Source organism: Corythoichthys intestinalis, chromosome 21 (assembly GCF_030265065.1).
Source record: "Corythoichthys intestinalis isolate RoL2023-P3 chromosome 21, ASM3026506v1, whole genome shotgun sequence".
Classification (NCBI taxonomy): domain Eukaryota; kingdom Metazoa; phylum Chordata; class Actinopteri; order Syngnathiformes; family Syngnathidae; genus Corythoichthys; species Corythoichthys intestinalis.
The window spans coordinates 4,208,490-4,215,819 of NC_080415.1; positions in this window are offsets into that span (position 1 = coordinate 4,208,490).

Consider the following 7,330-nt stretch of genomic DNA (forward strand, 5'->3'; position numbering starts at 1 on the left):
AATCTACAACATTGAATGAGAATATCAATTGAATGGGAATAACAATTTGTCAAGGGCAATTGTCGTGATAGTAATTTATAAGCCTACTGTGTGTATGTGTATTGACTGGACTACATTTCCATGGGTCTGCATTATATATATATATATATGTGTATATATGTGTATATATATATATATATATATATATATGTGTGTGTGTATATATGTATGTATGTATATATATATATATATGTATATATATATATATATATATATATGTATATATATATATATATATATATATATATATGTATTTTTTTGGTCATTATTTATTTATTTATTTTCAAACTGCATTTTTCCATCCAGAGTGAGGGGGCACACTTTAAATATATTAAAGTGGTATAGGCATCTTTGAATTTCGAGTAAAATTCAAGTATCTCGAGGCCGGGCTGAGTGTCCTCTTTTTTGGAAATCAAAATATGGTCACCCTACTGTTGCTAATCAGTACGTGTAGCATGGCACAATTATGTCAATGCATAAATGCAAGTTTTACAAGTTTTTTGTTCGTTTGGTTACAGGTGGAAAACGCCGTTAGGCATGGGAAGACAAGTTGATGTGCCTCACATCAACATACTGTACGTTGATGGACATATATCGAGACGACGTCAGGGCGACCGAAAGGCTGGGACAGACGGTGGCTCGCCTCTCGGCGGACCGTCAGCTCGATCCCGAGATCCAACTATGAGCTTTTTAACTGCAGCAACTTTAAGATATGGTATTGGAGCTGGAATTACCAAGGACAGCGGGAGAAAGCCTGTCAGGAGGCGCTGAGGGTCTGCGTAATGTCAGGTCAAAGTTTGACGAGGCTCTCAAGCTGCTCCGGAGCGCTGCTGTCTGATATCACATTCTCGTATTGTGATTTATTGACCTGTTTTGCACATGCACCAATTGTTTTGAAAGAAACAAGAAATGGAATCATGTTGTCCAAATGTTTTATTGCAATCAATATCTGCAATAAAAAAGAATGACATAATGGTTTTGCATGTACAGTGTATCACAAAAGTGAGTTACAGTGGCGGTCCTGGCTACTTTCGCGCCCTGAGCGAACCACCCCATCTGTCTCCCCTCCCCCACCCCCCCCACCCCCGCCGACATCAAACGCAAGAATGTGTTACGTTTTTTACGTTATTTTCTGATTCTGATCCTATTGACACACTACAAATTATTCAAAAAGCTATATCACATAAAGCTTACAAAACATCATGTCAATGTATATGACATGAATGTTATTTAAGTTAGTATAGACCCACGCATAGCATTAAAAATTCCACAGTCACGGCGTACTATTGTTTACCAAATTCCCAGACTAATATGCCTGTGTGAACTTGCGCTTGTTGTGTTGTAAACACAAACTAGCCTACTGGAGAAATGGTAGCTGCTAGTTCAGCAAAGCTAACAATACAGTCGTCTTCTGTGGCTAAGTAGCAACATATTAGCAAGAGGATAATAACATAGCGTATAGGCTACCGTTTACTGTTTTTTACATGCACAATTAACGTCACTCATAGAGACCTGCATACCTTTATCTTTTGAACGTTTCTCCTCTTCTTCTTTCCTTCTCTTCCTGAACTGGGCACCTGATGGTTTTTTTGGTCGTTTGTCCCTGATGCAGCACCCTTGACTCGACTCGACATCATCACCTTTTCCGTCCGTCAACCACCGGAGTCAAGATTGACGTGATGTAAACAAATACACGTTGATGCAGGCACAGATTCGTTGTTCTTTTTTTTTTTTTTTTTTTTTTTAACATTTTACAAAGACATTTATTGGGTTATGTCATAACCCGATACATTTAATAATATCTATGTTAATTTCATGAATTAAATACAATTTATTTGGAAGCAGGAGTTTGTGTTGTGTGGCCTGGGATCATGAGAGGTCAGTCTATCCCCCGCCCCCCTCCTTGCTTTTCCTCTGAGAATGAGTGAGACTCGTCCTGCTCACTCACTCTGCAGTTGCGAGCAGCCGATCCCCCTCCCGTCTCCCCCTGCCTTTTCTCCTGACACACACGACTCTCAGCAGCAGTTGACATGATAGTAAGGGGCGCCCTAGCGCCCACTCTACTAACTTGACGTGGAAATGTATTATAAAGGTATTATAAAGGTATTAGTCGAGAAAACTAGCGGATTTTTCCCCCCTTTTTTTTTCTCGAGGGTGCTTGTGCGCCCCCAAATAGATTGCGCCCTGGGCGGTCGCCCACATTGCCCATAGCAAAAACCGCCTGTGAGTGAGTACACCCCTTGCATTTCTGCAGATATTTATCTTTCCATGGGACAACACTGACAAAATGACACTTTGACACAATAGATAGTTCCCATGCGGTGTACTCACTTTTGTTGCCAGGAGTTCAGATATTAATGGCTATATTTTGAGGGGAAAATAAATGCACTCTATTGTATAAACTGCACAAAGACTACTTTTCATTGTGTCAAAGTGTCATTTTGTCAGTGTTGTCCCATGAAAAGCTATACTTAAATATCTGCAGAAATGCGAGGGGTGTACTAACTTTTGTGATACACTCTATGTATATACCTTGTAGCATTTCCTTGTAACAACAAAATCCACGTCAGCCCTTCTGCATTCGTCAAATGTAATATAATTTGTAATTTATCCTCATTTTGGTCACTCAAGTGGCCGGCGTATCAATCTATACCTCATGTCAACAAAGGCTGACAGGTTGTTATGATTTTGTCCACGAATAATCAACGAAGTGAAAAGAACCATCATACAATCTCATCTACGTCGTGCTGAATCCCTTATTGGAGATTCCGTGGATTCCTCCGGCTTGATTGTGCAGTTTTAACTTTGTCAACACACAGCTTACTGATGAGGTCTTTTGTAAACCGGAAGTCCAAGCAGAAATTTTCCATGATGGCGCCGCCCATGTTTTGCTCAGGAAACTTGTCTACCAACTTAATCTTTTTTTTTAATCCAGTCAAATCATTTTCTCCATCTTGTTTTGAGTGTCAAAGACTTGTTGACAGATTAATGTGTCAGATGATTCCAATTACTTTCAGTAAATATTACTATTTGTTTTTATTAAGCCCATACATCTAAATGTTGGTCATTTTTCACCTATATCAAGGAAAATTGCTTTCATTTTTTTATTTTTTTTTTACCTGTCCTGCTCAGCTGTTTGACACGGGAATGGAAGTCTAAGTGCCCGGATAGTCTGAACAGTTTTAATGTTTCACATTGAGAGTTTGACATACTCCCTTTGTGATCATTCAACATACCTCATTTATTATGACAAAGCAGCAAACAGCAAGGGGTTATGGGGGAACAGAAGAAAAGAAACACAACAGAAGAAAGAAGAAACACAACAACAAGAAATACATTGAACGCCTAACTACACTAACTATTAATATGTTGGTGCTATCGTCAGCTAAATGTATTTCCGGTTGACACCATGTGGGGGGGCCTGTTGACCAGGGAAAGAGGGGGAAGAAGGTGGGGGAGTCTATAGGCTAAGTGATAGAAAGGGGTAGAGTGTACAGAAATCATCTCTGTGATTTAGAACCCAGTAATCGTGTGAATCCCTAGTGAGTGTAAGCCCGTTGGCGACCGACCGGGTTGACATACCCATTAAGTTGTTTTTTTTGCATTGTCTTTCAAGGAATGCCTTCATGGTTTTTGATGGCAAGATGCATTGACATCCTGAAAAATGATTTCATCATCCCCAAAATATCAAAGTAGGCTTGTGCGTTCATTGAAAATGTGATGAAAGTCATCACCCAACTGCCTTTACCTGACATTCAGCCCCTTATGACCAATGACTGAAAATAGTTTGAGTTCATGAAACTTCATTGCCAGTGACATCTCCTGGCAAAAGCTGGAACTGCAGGGGATCACAAGGCGTCTTTAAAGTGTGAACACAGGAAAGCTGATTTTGATGTGTTATTTCGACATCCTCTTACAATAATCGCCTTAGTCATTTTAATATTATTTTTGTATTGAACCAAATTCTAATTATACTATATTGATTATTAATTCCATTTGAGGGGCAGAATTGAGTAATCCATTTGACAAAGGATGTAGCCAATTTTAGCAGAGATGGCCAGCATCCTGAGGAAATGTTCGGGGGGGGGAAACATTTGTCCAAATATCTCTTAGGCGAATATTTGAAGCGGGTGACTATTTACAAATAAAGACATGAATGTGTTTCGTCTCACTGATGTGAGCGATGTGGGAGGGGAAAAATTGCAGTGTGCTTGTGTAACTATGGTCATTATGTGGGATGGGGAACATTTTTATTGAGGTACATCATTATCAGCACAGTTTTTGGATTGAGTCGATTTCTTTTTTTTGCTTGCAACTCATCCACATTTAGAAAATATTCACTCACAAAGAACAGATGATGCTGGTGTGCACATAAATGAGGGTACACATTCTAATGGTTCTGCCAGTGAATTAGTGGGTTTTCTGTTCTTCACAGTGGAGGTCTTCTTGCGGCCGCCATCTGCTACAACCACACTTTAGGCCACGTTTTCACTTGATGATATATACCAAAGTGTACTGTACTGTGTACTGTGCTTTGATGAGGGGCAGTGGGATGTGTTGCTGGGAAGAACTTCCATGCGCCAGCCCCACTGCCCTCAACTGGACTCTCCTATTTTAATTTATACACCGCACTACCCTCCCCAGACAATCCCATCACGCTGCCGGGGACATGGCAGCCACAGTAATAGGGTTGTAGGTGGGTGCCACACTTGTCTTGATAGCGTGGCTCTTGGCCCTCCTCTTCGCCTGGGCCACCGGTTGCGCGGCAGCTCCTCAGCGTTCTCCTGCTTCCGCATTCCCCTCTGGTCCATGGGGGCGCGGATGGTCCCAAGGACCACCCTGGATCCCGGACGGATGGCAGTGGCTCCCTTGCTGGAGATGCGGGAGGAGGGATGGGCAGCGCTGGCTCACCTTACCGACTGGCTGGCTGGGGAGGCCCCGCGCAGCTTTTCCACTTTCCACTCTGCAGGACTATCACACATCTGATGGGATTCACGTATGACTGGGTGCAATTAGACACACTCATGAAGAGAAACTGTCGGTTCCAAGATTAGCGATCAGGCAGCATAGAACAGGTCAACATATCCACACTTACAAGTGATTCACATAATACTGGGTTCTACAGCTCACATTGCTGATTTGTGTACACTCCACCCCGCCTACTCAAATCTCTCTTTGACTCCCTTCCTCTCCTCTTTCTCTTCGGTCATCTGGCCCCCCCACATGGGGTCCACTACTATATTCATTGCTAGTGTAGGCCGGGGGTCGGCGACACATTTTTAGAGAGCCGCATGCGGCTCCTTAGCGCTGCCCTTGTAGGTCCCTGGAGCATTTTCAAAAATGTTTGAAAATGGAAAAAGATGGGAAGGGAAATATATTTTTTGTTTTGATATGGTTTCTGTAAGAGGACAAAAATGACACCAACATTCTTAACGTTTTCCAATGCTGTAAAAATGTGTAGAATAAATATTAAATGTCAACATTTCTGTCAACGAAGATTTGCGTCATAGCCTGTGACATACGCTTGACAGTGACGCAAGTGACGTTCCATTATTCTCGCTATATGAGAGTCGAAGTCTCCCATAAAATGCATGTTTAGAAATAAAACGTCGGTCACAACAACGCTTGCATGAACTGCTGGATTCTTTTTTTCTGTAACCATGGACGATTTATATGAGGAAATTTTCCACTACTTAAAGACAGGAGAAGCATCAGGACTCTCTCCTTAAAATGTCTCAAGGGCCGAAAGGCACACATTCCAGAGACTGCTCTTTTATATAACATTAACATTCATTTATAATACTCTCGGTGTGTGGTATCATCAGTTGCTTTACATACGCATTTTTAGACAGGCACTTTTAAGCGAATGCATTCAAGAACAACCGAGCCATTCTTAAACAGGCTCTCTTCGGCTAATCATATCGCGAGAATGACGGAACGTCACTGTCAAGCGCAGGCCCCCCGAGGGGATAGTGAGGGCTAGTGGATAGTGTACCTACACCGGGATATAATAAAGCGTGAAAAACTTAATAGATGGTGAGTACATGAAGGAGGCATTCATCAACATATCAGAACACCTATTTGCAGACTTCAAAAACAAAACAGATAAAAATAAAAAAATAAAAAAAAAATCAAAGATTTTTTTTGCAGCTCCAAACATATTTGTTTTTTGTTTTTTTGGTCCAATATGAGAAATAAATTCTTTAAAAATCAAACAATGTGATTTTCTGTTTTTTTTTTTTGTTTGTTGGCTATTTCAATATTTTGGGTTGCCGACCCATGCGTTCAATGTTTCAATGTATATCTTGTTTAAAAAAAAAAAAAAAAAAAAAAAAAAAAAAAAAAAAAAGCTGTTGGCATCGAGCGACGATTCCTTCTTGAAAAAAGCAAGACTGCATTGCCCAGAATTCAAGACCTCCGTTGAGTTGCCCCCCCATCACTCACATTTATCAAAAAAAATGATGGACGGGGCCACGCCCGCGGGAGCCTGCCTCTTAACTCACGCACTTCTCACTTCGGCACTGTAAATATTTTTCACCCTGGCACTTAAATGCTCATGCATTTCTCCGGGGAGAGTTGGGACGGGGCTTTACAGTCCCAGCCCGACTCCCCCCTGTTTTTAATGCACCACACACCAAGGTTGTGGGATGGTTGGGACCTGTTGGGGGGGGGGGGGGGGGGGGGGGGGGGCTCACGGCTGCCTCCTCACCACGGGTCGCTGGCTGGGCGCCGGTGTCGCCTGCACCGGCGGGGGACCCTGCCTTGCCTGGGGCTTGGTGACCCGCTGGGGGTCCCGTGGCGTGCCGTGCCGGTTGGGGGGCTGTGGCTGTGGCTCGTGGCCCGGGTGGGCGGGCGGGGGTGGGTGTAGGCGTGGGGTTGGTGATGCGTCCCCTCCTGCCATCCCTGAAGGCCGGTTGATGGGCGCGCGGGTGGCCCGGGGGACCACCCTGGGTCCCAGGGGGGGGACGATGGCTCCTTTGCTGGGCGGCGGGAGGAGGGATGGGCTGCGCATGGCCCCCCGACGGGCTGGCTGGGTGGGGGCCGTGGCCCTGGTTTGGCGCCCGCGCGGTTTCTCCGCTCGTCTGCGTGGCTGTCGCGCGCCCGGTGGGGCTTGCGTGCTGCTGGATGTGGTAGGGCATGCTCGGGTTGGGGGTTCCGGTGCCGGGATTGGCGATGCGGCGGCGTAGGGTTGGTCGCCAACGGGCTTACACTGATAAGAGATTCACACGATTACTGGGTTCTAGATCACAGAACTGATTTGTGTACACTCTACCCCTTTCAATCACTTAGC